At 37.8% G+C, this 18,490-nt stretch overlaps 1 long non-coding RNA gene across 1 annotated transcript in view; it reads left to right on the plus strand.

Annotated features, from left to right (window-relative positions):
* The first annotated feature begins 6,969 nt into the window (after positions 1-6,969).
* Positions 6,970-18,490, plus strand: part of LOC149912676 (uncharacterized) — a 50,817-nt gene continuing 39,296 nt past the window's right edge. The window contains exon 1 of the long non-coding RNA XR_016461430.1: positions 6,970-7,056. This is a non-coding gene — a long non-coding RNA (uncharacterized LOC149912676). The remainder of the gene's footprint in view (positions 7,057-18,490) is intronic.

Here is an 18,490-nt window from a genome sequence, read left to right on the forward strand (position 1 = left end):
GATGAATCAGACCCTTGGCTGGGTGTGAAGGCTTCAGCAGAAACTTGGCAGACTGCTCTCCCATTGTGTATCTCAGTACTTCCCTCTGCTACAAAGGGGATGGAGAATTGGGAAGTGGGGAAGGAAAGTAGAGCTCATCCAGAGACAGCTGAGAAGCTGCAGAGTATATAGTATATAGAAGACTTTAAGCTAAGGAAAGTAGCAGCTGGTGCAAACTGGTCCATGAGTAAAAGTTTTACTTGTTGGTTGAAAATGGTAAAAACATTAAACAGAAAACATGCAAGGTGCCAGGCTGGGCCCTCTATAAGCAGTCCTGCAAACAAGCACTGTTCTCTTGGAAGTAAGGGAAAGATTTACCTTTCTGTTAGGCCAATTCTGATCACTTTTCAAAAGCTGCTACCATTTAAAAACATTGAGTTCACCTGACCATTCCTAAATGGAAAAAGCTTGACATCTTGTGCTCTTCAGGTCTCCTCCTGGCTGCACCTGGAGCTGGTGAGATTTTGCAGAATCAGGCCTTTGTGTGAGGTCTCCTGCAGCTGCTGAGCACTGTATGTAGCAAATACTTCAGTGGCTGTTTTCAAGCTTGGAAAGCAGCTTTCTTTTTTGTTTATTTGTTAGTTTTATCATTGCTGTCAGAAAGATCTCGAAGCTGAATTAGGAGTGTGGTACATAATGTGATTATCAGGAGGCAGGATGCAGCTTATTTAGAAAGGCTGCTGCTCTTCCTTAAAAAGTGAATGAACAAGCATGGATCATGCATGATGTTAATAGTTAGACATCAAATGTAACAAACCCTTGCAGTGATGCTTATCAGACTTTCTACATTAGTTTTACAATATCTCGGTTCCTGCACATACTTGCAATACAAAAGGCCTTGTGTTCCCCTCACACAGAAGCCAAAACAAGCACGCATATTATCCTTGCTACTGAACAAGTGCCCCTTTTGTCACTGCTTATTTAATTAATAATTCTGCATTTATTTACAGGTAAAAGAAAGAAAAAGAACTGTGCATACTTCCTGTACTGTGGTTTCATTAGCTGGGTTTCCTCAAAACTCTTGTACTCCAGAGAAATTTTGCCAAGTGGCTAAATGAAATGCACACAGTATGAATATATATGATGTTTTAATGATGGGATTTTTGCATCCATGAATAATACAGATTTTAACAAGAACCGGTAACTGCACAAAACAGTAAAGTGGTTAATATAACAACCTCTCATTGCTGGAACTGCATTGATATCAGCAGGCAGTGCATGCCTCCCTCCTGCTTCCCCTTCCTCTTTCTGTAGCACCAAAATTAGTCTGATAGGTCATGCAGATTTTCCAGATAGCTTTGGAGAAGGCAGGTGTTTTATCTATACACTGTACCACAGCCACATCCTACATGCTTCATTTGAGGAAGCTCAAGGTTTTTGAATAAAAATGGACCTTCGCATTTTGAACACAGCCTTTGTTTCACATGCTCTCTAGCAGTGTTCACATCCAGATTTAAAACTGTCACTTTGCTTTCTCTCTTAAGGAGCAACAGACTGAGAGTATTTACAAGAAAATTGTAAAGAGGCTTGATATACACAAGTCAAAGCAACGTGATCTTTATGGACTGAGGCATAGTAGGGTAATCCTTCCTCCCTGCTCCAGCCAGATAGTGTTGAAGGGAGATTGTTTCTAGACCAAGTCTTTGGAGAGGGTTAGAGAAGGCTGCATGGTCCCGCAGACAGCAGCTGCCCCCGTTATTTGGCTGCAGTAACAACTGCTAACGGCCTGGTCACTTTAGTAATGTGTTGAGATTTTGCATTGTAAGGCTGCAACAATGCCATATTTGGAAGGAAAAATGAGCATTTTACCCTCTGATACATTTTAGAACAAGGGTTTATTATATAAGTGGAATGTAGCTGGGAGCATTGGACCTGTGTAAGCAGGTGTTGGGCAAGGTGCTCATAGACAAGTGATGTCAAAGAAACACCCATTAGAAAGACCTATTTCTTACCCTTTCCCTCTTTAACAGCTCCTCCATACACTGTCCTACTGTCAGACTGCCTACTGCCATCTCTAATGCCACTCTCCCATTAAAAAAGAATCTCAATTCAATGATTTATTTGGATCCTTGTATGAGCGTTCTGCTGCCTGTTCAATATTTTTTTCACCTGGAGATACCAAAATCTGATTACCTGAATTTTGACCTCTGGCCAGAGCTCGTTTCAGGTAGCATTCATATCTGTGCCCCACTGCTCACAGCTCCTGCTGCCTGCCACAGTTCATTGCCATGTGGTGAGGACAGCCCTCAGACTGAGCCACCGATGGCCCTTGATCTCAGAGAAGCTAAAAGATGCTTCAGGTAAGAGCAGAGCTGGAAAAGCTGCCTTCATGAGCAGTGGTGCCTGTTTGAGGCATAGAGGACAGCATATGCATTTGAGGGAAAATAAAGAATTTATTATGGTAAAATTACTTTTCCCAAAAAAGAAGAAAGGAAAATATAAATCAAAGAGTGACTTGAAAGGAGTCACAGCTGAGTGCCTTCAAAATGATTTCTTTAATTTCCATGACTGGTCAGTCAGTGAAATAAAAGAAGAAATATTTGTGATCTTCAGTGCAGATTAAAATAAACCAGCATAGATCTTATGCTACTTTCTTCCCAACTTCTCCATGTGGAAAGTTATTTCGTGTTATATCTAAGCCCACTATGAAAGAGGTAGGTGATTCTCCCCTGTATGTGCTGGCACATGACACGCTCACTGCCAGTGTCACAGAGCAAGTTATCTCTGCTCGTGTTATCTGGGCATCTTATCACTGTTGTTTGCAAGCTTTGCTCTGTATGCTTTCAGTGAAAGCTTGTCCCAGAAGCCACCATGAAAACTTGTTTCAGACATAATTACCTGCTTACTTGTTTCAAGAATAATTAAAACAAACAAACAAAAAGGAAGAAAATCACCAAAGAGAATATTAAAGGACACAGACATTTCCCTCATTTCAGCTCTCATAGGCAACAGCTAACTGTCTTAAATATCTGGCTTAATACACTGAAAAGTAATAACTCTCTTCTATTTTGAGACGTTGCCTGTGCTTTAGCAGGCTGGTTACAGGAACCATGCATTTTCCTCTTCCTTTCCTGAATAAATCATGAAGTCTGAAAAAGCTGCTGTGGAAAAGACCAGAATGAACATAGACACCTCTGCTATGTGAAGCATGTGTTGCCGCTGCAGGAGCACTAATGGATGTAACCCAGGCTTAGTCCTAGAATGTATACCCCAGACACTAAACTGGGGCTTGAGGAACTGGAAAAGATCACATACTCTGAAATGGAAGAAGAAAATACATGCAGTCTTGCACAGAAGATTTTTTTTGGGGAAAAAACAAAGCACAAGAATGTTCTAATTGGACATCCCACAGAGAAATGAAAAAGGAAAGCCATTCTTGTGGTAGAGCAGCAGGGTGTGGAGACTCCTGGAGAGAGTCTTCTGAAGGAGAGAGAAAACACACACTGACTCACTGCGCAAGCAGTTTCCATTTGGAAAAATTAGGCAAGAAATATTAACATGCCAGATTCAGGAGCTGTTTACATCAACACAGTGCACTGCTTATTGCACACACAGAGTGAGCAATACTAAGCCTGGAAACCATCTTGTCTCATCTAACCTCAGAGTATCCACTATGAATTAAAAGGAGCAAAGGAGAAACGGTGCAAGTCCTTGGAATTCAGTGATAAACAGAGAGAAGCTTTAAGAGTTGGGCACCTGGTGCTGCACTGTGATCTCTCTTTTTTGTTTTCTGATTTTTGTCTGCAACTAGAAGAGAAAGTAGCATATCTAACAGTGATTCTGTCTGTAGAGTATGGTGGAAAGAACAGAATTTGAACACAGTCTGTCCTGTAGACAACCCTTCTTGTCCAGCTACTACTGACAAAATACACTCTCACACTACTGTGTCTATTTATTTTGAGGGAATTGTTAACTCTATCATTAGAAATTAAAATGAAAACCGAGGGGCAGAAATCTCTTGAAACACAGCTGTTGAATGAACTGGGAGCAAAACTGCAGTAAAGTAAAGGAAACACACTGACTTTCCTTGCAAAGCATTGTGCTCTCTCCCTTTTGCCCAACCCCATCCAGTCACTTCTTAGCAATTACAGTTGAAAGCATTCGCTTTATTACTGAGTGCTGTAGGGTAGGTAGCCAGAAGAAATGCAGTAACAAACTTGTTTGGGCAGAATGCTAGGTGTGGATACACGCATGTGGTTGAAAAGCTTCTGCACTGGCGAAAACTCGTATGACATACTATTTTTAAATGGGGAAGGTGACCATGACTATGACAAACCACATATTCATGGATGAGAATGCTCTGTGTGCTGAGGAATATAGTAAACAGATTGTCAGGCTGTGCTGAGCCTGGCTAACAAACAGAGCAAGGAGAGGTGCATTTTGCCCAGAAGTGTTAACTCCCATGAAAAACTGCAGTGTAAAGTCAGGGGCAGCAGGCACTCTAGAGGTTGCTGAGTTTCCAGTTCATCCCATCCTGAGGTTTTCCCCTGTAAACCCCATCTTAACCTCCACGCGAAAAGGATGAGATGGGAAAGCCCTGTAAGACAAACAGACTTTAGCTTTAATATCAGAGGTTGGCACTGCTCCCTAGCTCATTCCTGTCAAGTTTTTTAGTATATAATTGCTCTACTCTAGCCCCACCACCACTCAACTCTGTCTCTTTGAAATTCTTATACAGAGTAATTAACTCTGCCATGGCAGGACTTTTGTGAGGATGAAAGGAAGGATGAGTTTCTCCTCTAGCTGGTAGGTGTTCCCAAATCAGGAAGCTCCCTTTGTGAGACATATGTCACACAGGGTAGAGGACAGACACAGTTAGAAAAGGACAGTGTGGTCTCTTTAAAAGACTCCTGGTGCTGTTTCTTGTCAGTCCAAGAATCTGTTGGTTTTTTTTTTTCTTAAGTAGAATTCATTGACTTCTCACTAAATATGTTTACCCAGTGTGATTTCCATCAGATGGATAGCGACCTTGTTTTCTTCTTCAAACCTTTTCTTTAAGTGTTGTTTCAAACTTAATTCTGTGCTGTCACATCACATGCAGCTTTTGCCAGCCCCATCTGCTCAGAAACACAGCTGGGAGGCTAAAACTGCTTGTGATGCCTCACACTCAAGAAACACTCATCTTAAAACAAATCTCTAAAATATTCTGCCAAATGGCATCTTTATAAATCTCTCTAACGTCACAGAAAAGGAACAGTAACCAGAAGCTCTGTGTGCACAAGGAGAAGCAATCACTAGCTACCCATCAGAAGAAAATAAGAAATGCTAATTAGAAAAATTCTGTAACTCAAAGTGTTTTACAGATCTACTCACTGCTATTTTTTATGTGGCAATATAAATCCTTTTTCAATAGCTGTTAAAACTGAAAAATTGGAGGAATAGAAGTGGTTTGAAGGGGTAAAAAATGAACTAAATGTTCGAACAACGCGATATAATTCTTCACTCACACTGTAGGCAGTCAGGCTATTTTAAAATTAGATGTAATTTGCATAACATATTTCACTGTTATAATTCACTGTCTGTATTTATAGCCATGTCATAACAATCTAGCATTTTCTTTTTATTTTTCCCTTTGGCTGGGGTTTATGATGTGTATGAAAACTGAGTCAAAGTCATGCACTGTTTGTTCCAAAAGCACAAGCCAGATGAAGAGACATTGGGTTGTCCCAAGTTTAGAGCACTGCTTGATATGATAATTCCAGACTCCAAGAGCTAGCCTTGACAACTCTGTTTTTTACTTCTTAACTAAACAAAGTAAACCTTTTGCAATGACTGATAGTTTGAAATAGCCAACTATGTGTACATACTCCAGTTCTAAATTAAGGCTGGCCAGAAATCTGTTCAAATAACATGACACTTTTGTTTTTACATATTCATCGAGAAACAAAGAAGGCACTGAATGCCGATGTCCTCCAGAAACAGTCAGCTACAGGGCCTGAAAATAATGACACGAACACACTGCTGCAACAGAACAAACAGCAGAAAAGGTCATTTCACTGATTATTGTATTTGGGGGAATTTAAGCACTAGCAGCACAGATATGTCTTTGCTTTCCAGTAGAGTTGCCACTTAGCAACAGTTTTGAAACTTACATCAGCAAAGCTTTGCTGGATGAGAATTGCCAAAACAAAATCCTCAGAGACCATTTGCGGAGGTTTTCCTTCTTCAAAAGCTCTATCAGGGATACATCTCACCCATTAGGGACATGAAGCATAAGCATGCTTTGGTGAGGTACATTAAAATCATTTGTGATTGATTTGTCTGAAACTTTCACTACTGAGTGTGTTCAGTACAAGCCCAGCTTTCAATATATATTTCAAACAAACGTGGTGCTCCAAACATAATGCCTCATGTTATATGAAATTTGCCTGTCATGTTCTGGGGCTGCAAAGGGGTGATCCTTCTGGATTTCCTGGAACTGGGATGAACAATAAACTCTTATCACTGCATTACAACACTGACTGAGCTGAAGGCTCAGACTTCAGAAGTGGGCAAGAAGAGTCAGACCATAGAAGTGGGCAACCTTTATCTTACAACACTATCACACCAGGCCTAATAACACTTTGAAGTTTGTGGAGCACATTGCCTATCTTGGCTTGAATATTCTACCACACCCTCAGTCTGGATTTGGCACCTTCTGACTTCCACTTGTTTGAGCTGATGTGACAGTGCACTCCTTGCTGCCCTCCACCCAGCTTTGTCATTATGACTAAGGCCTACAACATACAGTGAGGGGCAAAAAACTATGTATTTGGGACTGATAACAATCAAGATTTTACTGAAGACAGTTTACAACCACCATGTTGTCTCAAATTGAGAGCTCAGAGAACTGATAACAGACACCTAGTTCAATAGATCACATTTTCAGTTGTAAATCATCTTGCCCCACAAATAGAACCCCTTTGTGAGTTCACCTTCCAGGCAGCTGGCTACACACCAGAATCTCCTCTTGAGTAGGGACACTTCTCAAGGTTAGTTAATGTCTGCACAGAGATTCACCTGGTGATGCCTTGCTTGGTAAGTGATTTATTGTTTTTAAGCTATACCAGCTTTGCTAAAATTTGATCTTAGATTCATTATGTACCCCGACCCTCTGTGTAGCAAATAGTCAAAGGTGTTTAGCCATTTCAAATCTAATTAAGTCTCTGTCATTGTTCAAATCACCATATTATAGCTATTTTATATCAATAAATATCCTTTCCTGTATGAGTAAATTGTGCAGTGCTTTAGTCTCCATTCACAACAGGCAATGTAAGACGAACTGTGTGGGTAACATTTTTGTAGCACCCGCACCATCACAGCAGCTGTGAAACTGCTGTGGGTCACCTCTGCTGGTGCAGATTTTTATGAGCATGGCATGCAAGCTCTTGTTTACCGCTGGCAAAAATGCCTAGCTAATAATGGTGACTATGTAGCTGAGAATTAGCTTCATCAAGTAGTGTTATTATCTTTTTGTATCTTTTTGTAATTCCCATGGAAATGAAAGGAGGCATTACTTTCAGAGCAACCTATGTATATTTACTAACATCTTAATAGTTTCCAGTCCATTGGCATTCTTCTTCTGCCTGCTTATATAATGCATTGAAGAAGAAACTATGTGAATGTTTCTGAGAAGTTCTTAGCATACCTTCTCCTCATTTTTTTCTGTGAAGTTGAGGAAACTTTAACAATACAACCTGGCAGTTTGATCTGCCTAATGGCAGGAGTGTGCACCAAGATTGATTTAAATGGCAAGAAACATTTAGAAAGAGGTGAGTCTTCCAGACTGTGTCTTATAAACACAAACCTTGGGTTTCCAGCCTCCTTTAGTTACTGATCACTCCAGGGACAGAAAGACAAAACAAAACAAAACAAAACAAAAGTAGACAGAACGACAACAAGAAACTGCGAGAAATGAACATAATAAACAGGATGTTTATGTCAGGTCCGAATATCAATATTTGACTTACTAAGACTGGTCCCATGGATATATTTGTGTGGTACAATGTTGGGATGTGTGCCATCTGTCTGAAGTAATGGAAATGGCGTAACTGTGGTAGGGAAGCTAAAAAACTCACCTGAGCAAACTTTCTGGACATCTCAAGAATTAAGGCTGCTGTGTTAATACTAGTGTCTAAAACAGCCTTGGCCACCACTCATTTGGATGTTTTTACATGGTATTGTGTTTTTGTGAAGGCATGCTCTTTGTTCTTTGCTGACCATCCTGGACAAGAATGGTCCAATTTTGTTCTGGCAGAAAAATCCTTTGAAACCAGATGAATAAGGATGCCTGCAGGTATCATCATCCTACAGTTAGAGATGATCATTTACATGTGCTAAAGTATGTACACTTTTGTTGAAGTATTCAAGCAGAGGAGGAGATTATACCCATCTCTAAATCTTGTTTCAGTGCTATTTCCTTAGCTAATGAGGTAAGTGTAATTCAAATTTTGAGACAATCATCTCCTTCTTTCCTTCTTGGCTGAAACCTAAACAAACAAAATGCTCAGAATCATAGAATCATAGGATCACCAACTTTGGAAAAGACCTACAAGATCATCTAGTCTAGCTGTCCACCTATCACTAATAGTTCTCACCAAACCATGTCCCTCAACACAACATCTAAACATTCCTTGAACACCTCCAGGGTTGGTGAGTCCACCACCTCCCTGGATAGCCTATTCCAGTGCCTGACCACTCTTTTGGAGAATTGTTTTCTGATGTTACAACCTCCCTTCATGTAGTTATAGAGAATTATATAGAGCCTCCTCTTCTCCAAACTAAACAATCTCACATACTAAAAGACAAAATGAAAACTATGAAGTGCCCTGCCAAATGAGAAGAACCTCAGATGGGATTTAACTGACTGAATACCATGCAGCAGGCACCAGACATTTCTAGGAACCTAGTGTTTCTGTTAAGCCCATCCACTTGTGCAAATCTTAATCAGCTGATACTACCTGATACTACCAGTCAACATCACAAGTGGAAAGTGTATAGTGTGACAGAATCTTGAGAGCTGTTTGCTGTCCAGTTTCAGTCCAGAGTTCTTAAGACACCTGCTGGCCTGATCACTGGGAATGTGACATTACAATATGACAAAAAGGACAATTTGATCATCTAAGGAACTTGTCCAGACAAACTGATGAAAACAACTTTGTTTTTCTTTGCCTTCCTCTCGTATATGATGGAGTAATTTTCAATTGTGCACATGCACAACGCTGAGTGGATTCTTATTTATGTTCTAAAATCATCATCACAGCACTAATCACAATAGCTGTCCTTGGTCTGAAACTTCTCTAGTTTTCTAGTTAACACTGGGCTAAGAGCTCATTTCCAAACTGCAGATAAATGTGCAGTTATTATCAGCTAGAGATTTTGATGAAGTCAGCTTTTGAATTTTATTGTTGTAAGAAGTAGGTGCAAGTGATAGAAAAGGGCTTTCTTATTCAGTTTCTCGTTACAGAAACTTGCCCTACTGTGTATGCACCCTTCCAATGTTGATTGATGTAAAAAATTCAAATATGAAAGTCAGTCCAAGAGCCACAGCCTGGTGGAAATCTGTGTACCAGTGGTGTTCACTCAGTATGCCTTGACAAATATTGTCAATTCTTCCTCTACTTTGGTATTTTGTGCTGGTATTATAACTCTTAAATAGCATAGGTGACCTCAGTGCTATGGGAAAGCAGCTGTGAGGAACCAAATTCCTCATATGTACCAAAATAAAACACAATAATTTCTATTTCTTCTCTGAGGGATTATTATACTCTTTATGGCTCCTTATCATTATTTGAGGTTTGAGTTTTGGAGGTAATTCAGGATGAAAACCTCGCACTGCAACTATGTTCATGGACTTGTAAAAGTCTGTTCAGCTTTTGGAGATGATGCTCTCCATGAAATAGAGTTCTCAGGGCACTGAACTGTTGACACTGCTTGGTCTTGTGGACACTAATTTCGACTTGATATTATGACCTCTTAACAGCCAAGTAGTGCACAAGAGGTGTCATTAAGCCAAATATGACCACTTCACCATTGTTATGGACACCAAACATAGTAACTGAGTGGAATATTGAGAAATTGAGGGTGGCTGGGAGTAGGAACTTGAGTACAATATGTCAATTCTGCATTGTTATGTAGGACACACTAAAAGATCTAAGGAGGCCATGTTTAAAAATAGAATAATAAAATTAGTACAGTGCAGTCTACCCTGCGGGGCTGACATGACCTGACTTGATGAAGCTGCACATACAGAATGGCTTTTATTTTTAGGGCACTCTATCTGGGATAACAATGACTCTGCTGATAGTGAAGCAGTGGGTATAGTTTGTCTTGATGGCTGGCACTTACGCTTGAAAAGAACAGAATAGCGTATTTAAACTGTCAGGCCTTAATTGTTTCATTAGATAGTGGTACCTTTTGCACAAAAGGAGCAAGTGAACTGCTGAAAGAAAGAATGATGAACAGCAATTCTAGAAGGGCACAGAGGTGCTGCAGGAGATTCTTCTCTTTCTTTGTTTCTTCCCAGTTCATCTCTGACACAGGGAGAAGTTTCATTTTTTAACATAATGACTATTATTAAAATCATCTTGAAGAATTTTGTGAGCACTGTGGTGTATATCTCCCGTATTTTTAGATATAAATGAAACTCAAAAAATGTTCGTGCTTCTGAATCGGGCTTTTGTGTTTCTAGCATCCAATTTATTGATGATAATGATGACTTGCACTCCCAAATGTATCTTTTATCCTGTAGGATCTCGGAGTGGTTTTAGAGACTTAATATATATGCATGAATTACTTCATCTACCATCTGAAGTTCAGCCACCACTGGGTTGTCAACTATTTGGCTGTGCAAAGCAACAGAAGAAAACAGCTTGAGCTAGAAAGTAAAGAACATTAATCATATTCAAATGAAATTATTACAGAGCACCCACACATCTGAGAGCCCTAAGAACACAGACACTAATTGAGAAATGGCACCAGGGCTGACCATCAAAGCTATGAGTTTACATGGTATATGACAGGACAGCTTAAGAATATACTCAGGCCACAAGAAGTCTGAATATTATTTTACCCTCCTTTGCTGGAAGGTATCATGAGACAGAGAAGTTTGATGGGAATCTTTCCCTCTGTGAAATAGATATATGCACAGCTAACTTCCCACTTAAACAGATGCAGGGAGTCTGATTCTCTTTTCAAAACAGAGGTGGTTATATTTTATAAAAAAAATTAGATCCCAAAGGTATGTGTTTTCTTTTCTGTCATATTATTCCCCCTGCAGAGTTTTTTTTCCTCAGATACAAAGGGTGGAATGTGATTAATGTCTTCTCAACTCCCTCGCTTGTTGCTCTGGAGAAAGGAGAGGGGAGGCTTTTCACAGATGTCCTCTCTTATCCCCTGGAGAGAATATGGCAGTAGTCTGGCTGCTCCTCCTGTGTAGGCTGTGCTTTTCTGCCTTTTTAGATGAGATAGCTGATTTATTTTGAATTTCATTTTTTAATTAGTTCACTTTAAGTAGGGAGCTATGTTCTCAGCCCCGTTTCACTTTTGTTTGTGTCTTAGTGCATGGAGGCATACCCACAGATAAATTATACAAGACTGAGACACCATAGTCTGATTTCCATCTATATTAAAGTCTCGAACACGTTGCTGTAACAGCATATTGGAGTTAAGACCATCCCTAGAATTCTCCCTATGTATATCAGAGTTCTGGAAAAGGTCTGCTCACAGACGAAAGTTTGTCTCTCTGATACTCAGAGAGTAATTTTAAAATTGATTATTTTGCTTCTGGGTGTTTCCCAGCCTGCTTTCAGCATACTATCTCCATACTATATATGGAATTCGTCATTTTGTATGCTTCTTGACTGTGAGTTCTATACACTAGCTTCTACTATATTTTTCTTTTGATCTAGAACAGTATTATTATTGAGATTAAGATGTCTAAATTTAGGTGTCTGCAATAGCTATTCTACTGCAAATCCAGTCTAGATAACTATTTTAAAGAATTTGTTTGGCCTTCTAGATCTCAAAAAAGACACTGTTAGGAAAAAAGAAATCTAGTTCTGTATGTGCTTTGCAGAACGTGTAGAAAAGTAGGGTGCAGGAATGGTGGACAGATCTTGCAGCTTTCCTTCAAATTCCTGTTTCTCCAGAACTCAAACTCAGGAAATCTTTTAAAATCAGTTCGGTTGCTTTTAAAATTTAAAATGAAGAGAGCACTTTCTGATTTTTATTAGCAGGCTAACAGAGGAACAACAGAATGCTGGGAAGGCTGAACAGAGCAGTGAGGGGAGGAATATTCCACAGATTGGGCAAATAACCTGAGTATGAGTTTGGAAGCCTTCTCTGGCATTGGTGTACTTGAAAACAGGAATTTTCCAAAAATTCCTGCAAAATGAATAAAAATGAATAAAAATTAGTAAAAAGGGAGAGACTATTGCAGAAGAAGAAACTATGTTCACATGCTTTAGCTGACCTACCTATTGCATTTAAAGAGAGTACTGGAAAAAAAGATGAGTTTAAAGAAAAGTCTCTAGATTAGTCAAGATATTGGACCGGGTTAGTTTTGTGTAGTGAACTTGTTATATACAAAGCTGATGCTAGTATTTTATGGTTCCCTCCACCCAGAATTCCAAGCCACTAATTTTTTGCTTTAAAGTTGAGTTGCAGTTTCTGCCAAATGATTCACAATGATTCACTGTGTTGCCTAGACCAGTGTGATGCTCACTTGCTAATTTAAAATCTTCACAGCCCTTTAGATCTGCATTTTTAATGCTTAAAGTATTCCACTTAATTAAGGTTTTAGGTTTCTGCCTAAATAGGTGTGAGCATTATTTGGTAGTCAGATTAATCCTTGTTAACAAAATGGTTCATGTTGTGCCATGATTAGGAAATGTTATTGTTACATATCCTATATACTTGCTGTATGAATCAATCTATCGGCAGACCAAAGCAGTTAGTATGCTTACAGGTGCAAAACTATTGAAGATCACAGACTGGAAAATGTTGAGAAACATGGAGAGCTGGATCCATATCAGATTATGCATTTTGTACTTGTGTTCTCTTGTTTTCCACTGGCATGATTTGTTCTGTTGATTTCAGTAACTCTGAGCATTTAGGAGTTTGGAGTTGGAAAGAATTCATTTATATTCATATTCATACTATCTCCATACTATGTATGGAATTCTTCATTTTGTATGCTTCTTGACTGTGAATTCTATACACTAGCTTCTACTATATTTTTCTTTTGATCTAGAACAGTATTATTATTGAGATTAAGATGTCTAAATTTAGGTGTCTGCAATAGCTATTCTACTGCAGATCCAGTCTAGATATCTATTTTAGAGAATTTGTTTGGCCTTCTAGACTTTACTGACTAGAATTACATTATCTCTCATGAGATTTTGGATACAGAGGTTTCTGCATAACTGCAGTTCACACTCAGCTGCATGTATTTTCTGTCTAGGATCTGAATTGGACTCAAGTTGAATATTTGGAGATTGACTGTGTTGAGTAAACACTGTTATGCAGACACCTGAAAGTGTGTAAGACATCTGCCTCCAGATGAAGAGGTCTACAGCCTTCTAGAGAAGTAGGTGGAGGCCAAATGAGAGATATCATTGCATCTGATATTTCACTAAACACCTGAGTGAAGGCAAGTGAATCAGGGCCTTGGAGTTCATTCAAATTGATTGAGTCAGCTGGCACTCTTTCTGGAGCAAAATGCCTTTCACTTCCACATTTAGGCCTATTATTTCTAACTCGTCTAATGCTTGTAATAAAGGGTTTTTTTATTTGTTTGGGTTTTTTTTTTGTCATTTGTTCTATTGTAGGAGTAAAAGCAGTCAGTGTGGCAGTGCACTTTGTTGAGGACCATATATACAGACCATACTTGAAGTGAAAGCAGTATGCTTAGATACTGACAGTTCCTGTACAGGACATAGTTCACAGCTGACTCATTATCAACTGAGTCTGTAAGAGATGTATCAAAATGTGATGGCAAAAATTGTATTCTGGTAGCGAATGTGTAATCAGCTTTTATCTTTACTTCCTGACATAAACTCTAGAAAGTATTTTTCAACAAGCAAAGCTGAATCTAGAAGCATTTGAATTAGCCACTTAGGAAACGTTTTCTTCCTGAATGTTTTTATATCAGTATTAGACACCTTGATCTTACACATCTATATATTGATTTATTATATGTATGCAAATAAGATTAAATGAGTTTTGGTCACTCGCCACTGAAGCCACTTAACAAGGCACGTAGAACCATTCCATGTGGTCCAGTGACTCCTTTTTCCTTACATCTGTGTTGCAACTGAAACCATATAAGCCATACTAGCATGATCACTATCAGTTAAAGTAAAGATACTGTCTTAATGGCAACATGCCTAACAAGATATGGCCATAGAAGAAACCTGTGAGAGGCACGGAGTACCAATTGTACAGTGAGTTAAAGTCCAAAGAGAGATTAGTTTTGACAGTCAGCCCTTGTAGAGGGGTCCACTTTCTGGAGTGGCTCCATCAGTTTTTCTTCTCTCCTGAAATTATATTGCAGAGTCAATTCAATTTTTCTCTTCTCTTTCTCTAGATAAGTGATGAGGTCCTAATTTATAACTTCTAATGTAATGCTCTTAACCCAATGTTCTTATCTTCATTCCCTTTCTCACTTTCAATTTATCATAACCTTTCCTTCCAATATAGTCCATTATTCTTTTTCTCACTTACAAGTACTTCAACGTAGATGATCAGCAGCAGAAAAAAAACCCATAGCAGTGCTGCATGTTCCAAAGCCTCAATACGGTAATTCTTTCTATTTTCTCTAAATTCTCTTCATCTGATCTCCACCTAACCTCTTTGTAAAGCATCATCTCTTGGGCACAATGGAAACTAAATTTGACTCAGAGTTGTGTAACCTTGACAGTTATTCATTGTTTAATGTATGCTTAGTGTTGTATTTTCTTTGACACATTCATTCTACTTTGAAAGCAATTTTGAAAATAACAGAAGGACATTAAAATTCAAAGCTAGCCATAAGAATCATTAGGAACTCAGTATTTTAAATATGTAAAGACGTATCCATTAAATAGGAAAGTAAAATGCTGGCAAATTTGCATAAAAACATTTTGAATAATGCTTACAGGAATACTGTGATTCTTAAAAAACAAATAAATTTGATAAAGTTAATAAAGTTATGGTGATGATCTGATAGTTGAACTACTATGCATATGCCCAGTTATGAGTTTGCTACCTTTCCTTTTTTAAAGGATTTTTTTAAGATAGTAGTTGAAATTAAATCAAAACAAGAAAAAAATAGAGACCTACTTTGAGTTTCCAAAAAATTTGGGTGAGACAGTATATTATGCAATACTCCTTATTCTTGTGGTTTCTTATGATGCATCTATGTGTGTGCCTGAGAACTAGACAATATGTTTTAGAATGCTAGAAATGTGTTTGAAATCTATGTGACTAGTAGAGGCAGATTTTCTGTAAAGAACATGTCATGTTTACTTTAAGGCTGAGCCACTGGGGAACTACAAACAAGGGACACAGATCACTACATCACATAGATGTAGAGAAACCCAAGATGGATCTTGGATATTGAATCACTTGCACATCCCATTTCTGTCTTATCTGGCAATGAATACCTGGCTTTTTTAAGACTGTGTGATATTCCTGACTTGCTTGAAGCATCTGGAAAGACTCCAAAGTTACATAACTAAACTTAAACTTGTGTCTTTACATCCTAACTTAAGATTGGCTTACCAGAGATAATAGTCCTCATCTGTTTTCTCAGTTGTACCGTAGTTGCCTATGTGTGTTCATTTAATACTTTTCCTTGAGTAAGCTACTCATGGTTTACTGAACTCATTGATTCCAGAAGGATAAATAATTTAAAATGTCTTTGTGGTAGAATATTTATGAACAAAGAGACTTCTCAGGAAGTGTATATTATATATTACTTTTTGTGTTTTAGTTCATATTTCATACCATCTCTCTTGTCAAATCAAACTAGACTGGAAATAGCAAGATTATCTCAAGATTAATTGCCTTTTCAGACTACAAGTTTCCCTGAAGGACTGAGACCACAACATGGCAAATTTAAAGATTACCTCAGGTCTTGAGAAAAGAAAATTCATAGTTACCTGGGTCTTAATGTGAGCCATGCAAAGATCTCAAGATTTGGCTTGGAATCAACGCAGAGAACTACAAGTACCACTAATGAAGTTCCTGGCTGTCTGAATTTAATTAATTTGTGACAGCAAGTTGCCTTTGTCTCCCAGTGATTCAGACTGGAAAAGGATAACCTACTCTTCCCATACTAAAGTGCTGCATGTATAAGTTAATTTCCTATAGGATCTATTTGCAATTGCAAAGAGGCATACTAACTTGAGAGTTTAAATGAAGTGAGCAGAAGAATTGTTGAAACATCTCCTCAAAGTAATAACTGAGGAAGTAACTGCAATAGCAAAGTACTGTTACTGCAGAGAAACATTAATGTAAATGCCAAATCAAGTGGTTCCTAAAGTAGCAAATTTCATAGCAGAAACTTTCTTCAATGTTCTTCTTTTATTTTTTTCTTCCTGGTTCTGGTGAAAGAAAATTCAGAAATGTGCTTGGATTATTTTTGCTCTGTTTACATAGCAAGTCATGGGTGCATTTGCCAGGCTGTTGAGGTATCCTGCAATAATCTGTTAGCCAATCTATGTAGGCAATTAAGCTAAGGCAAGGATCAACTATGGAATAGTATCTTGCAAACTTGTTACATTGATATAAATCTTCAAAACAAATTAGGGGATTGTCAGATTTTTTTTCCCTTTTTTTCTTAAGAAAAAAAGAAAAAAGAAAAAGAAAAAAAAAAAAAGCTCAGTGTTTCTCTTTGGAAGACAAGATAAGCAAGTAAATCCAAAAGATCCTATTTGGTAGGCTTCTTCCACACATTGTTGGTGAGATATACTTTCAGATTATTCTTATTACTAAGCATATAACTGTATTAAAGAATGAATATGAAAAATACAAATGTAAACAACAAATAGAATTCCACACATGAAAAAAAAGATGCCAAAATTTGATCTGTCCCAGGTTTAAGCAAGGCCCAGGGAAGAGCACTTAGAATTTGGCTAAGAGTATGGTTCTGATTTCCAGAATTGTCTAAAGTAGAATCAAGTAGACTTTACCTTTATTTACCTCAATTAGACTTTATTTGCACACACTCTCCTACACTCTAGAATTCTTTATTATTCAGATATGAGTCCCTCAGAAAGCTTGTCGTGGTTGAATATTGAAGCACTCTAAGAACTGAAAGTTATTAAATTTTATAATGATTCCTCATAGTTAGATTTACTTTTTTAAAGCAAGAATCAAAATAAAATTTCTAGCTCCCAATGAAATTTCTGTTTGGGACGGTGAATGAGTAAAAACAACTGGATCTGCTTATGCACATTAGAAACTTTATTTCAGATACATTTATCTATATCTATATCTATAGATATAGATATATGTCGTATCAAAAATTGCAGCTGACAATGCCAGCCTCGCAGTGATGTGGTTGTGTACTATAAAGAGTAGCATCTGTGGTCAGGTAAAGAAAGTGAGGAGGCTACTGGAAATCTTGGACTGCTTCTAGCCAGTGTGTTTGCAATACTCAACATGCATTACAGAGAAGCCAACAAAAACAGGATATTAAAATGCAAAATTCTCATTTGTTTTAGAGCTGTTATGCACTCAGTAAAGATCTTTTCCTAAAACATTCATTTTTAACTAAAATGAATTTATCAGTTTCAGAAACAAGTCTCCAGCTCCAGATGAAAAATAATCTTGTTTTGATTTATGTATTTAATATTTCACACTGAAAATGTAAAACTCCAGCAGTTATTTTATAGTGACTGAAATCAGGAAATATAGGGACAATTTATTATATTTATTATTTTGCTTTATAATACTATAAATCAACATTATTGAAAATTAAATGTATGTTAGACTGTGAGGGAATTTTGAGGTATAACAATGCTTTACATATGACATTCGAAGATATGGTGGTAATCTGAATTATTCATGGGAAGTGCAAATTTTCCTTTGACGATCAAATTAATAAAACAATTTCATTTCTAAAACCTATTAATGCTCTGCAGGAAAAAAAATCAACAAGAATTTATTTGTTTATTTAGATTATTTTTTATTTTGTGTAGTAGTGTAAATAAACAAAGGAAAATGAAATAATCCTAGGTTTTTTATACTTTCCTTTGTTGTAAACCTTCTCATAGGACTGCTGTACAGGATCTGTCACTGTTCCTGTTATGAACTCTGCAGTTCAAGAATTATTTCAGCTGTAAAAATTGATCTGGATAGAAACTGCAACAGAGGTCTCAGACCAAGAGCAATTTTTAAAATCAATTATTAAAAAACCTCATCCATTTACAAATGTCAATAACCATTTAGTAGAGAGCTTCATGTTTCTAAGTGTTCCTTTGTTCTT

Source organism: Phasianus colchicus, chromosome Z (genome assembly GCF_987193195.1).
Source record: "Phasianus colchicus chromosome Z, bPhaCol1.hap1.1, whole genome shotgun sequence".
NCBI lineage: Eukaryota > Metazoa > Chordata > Aves > Galliformes > Phasianidae > Phasianus > Phasianus colchicus.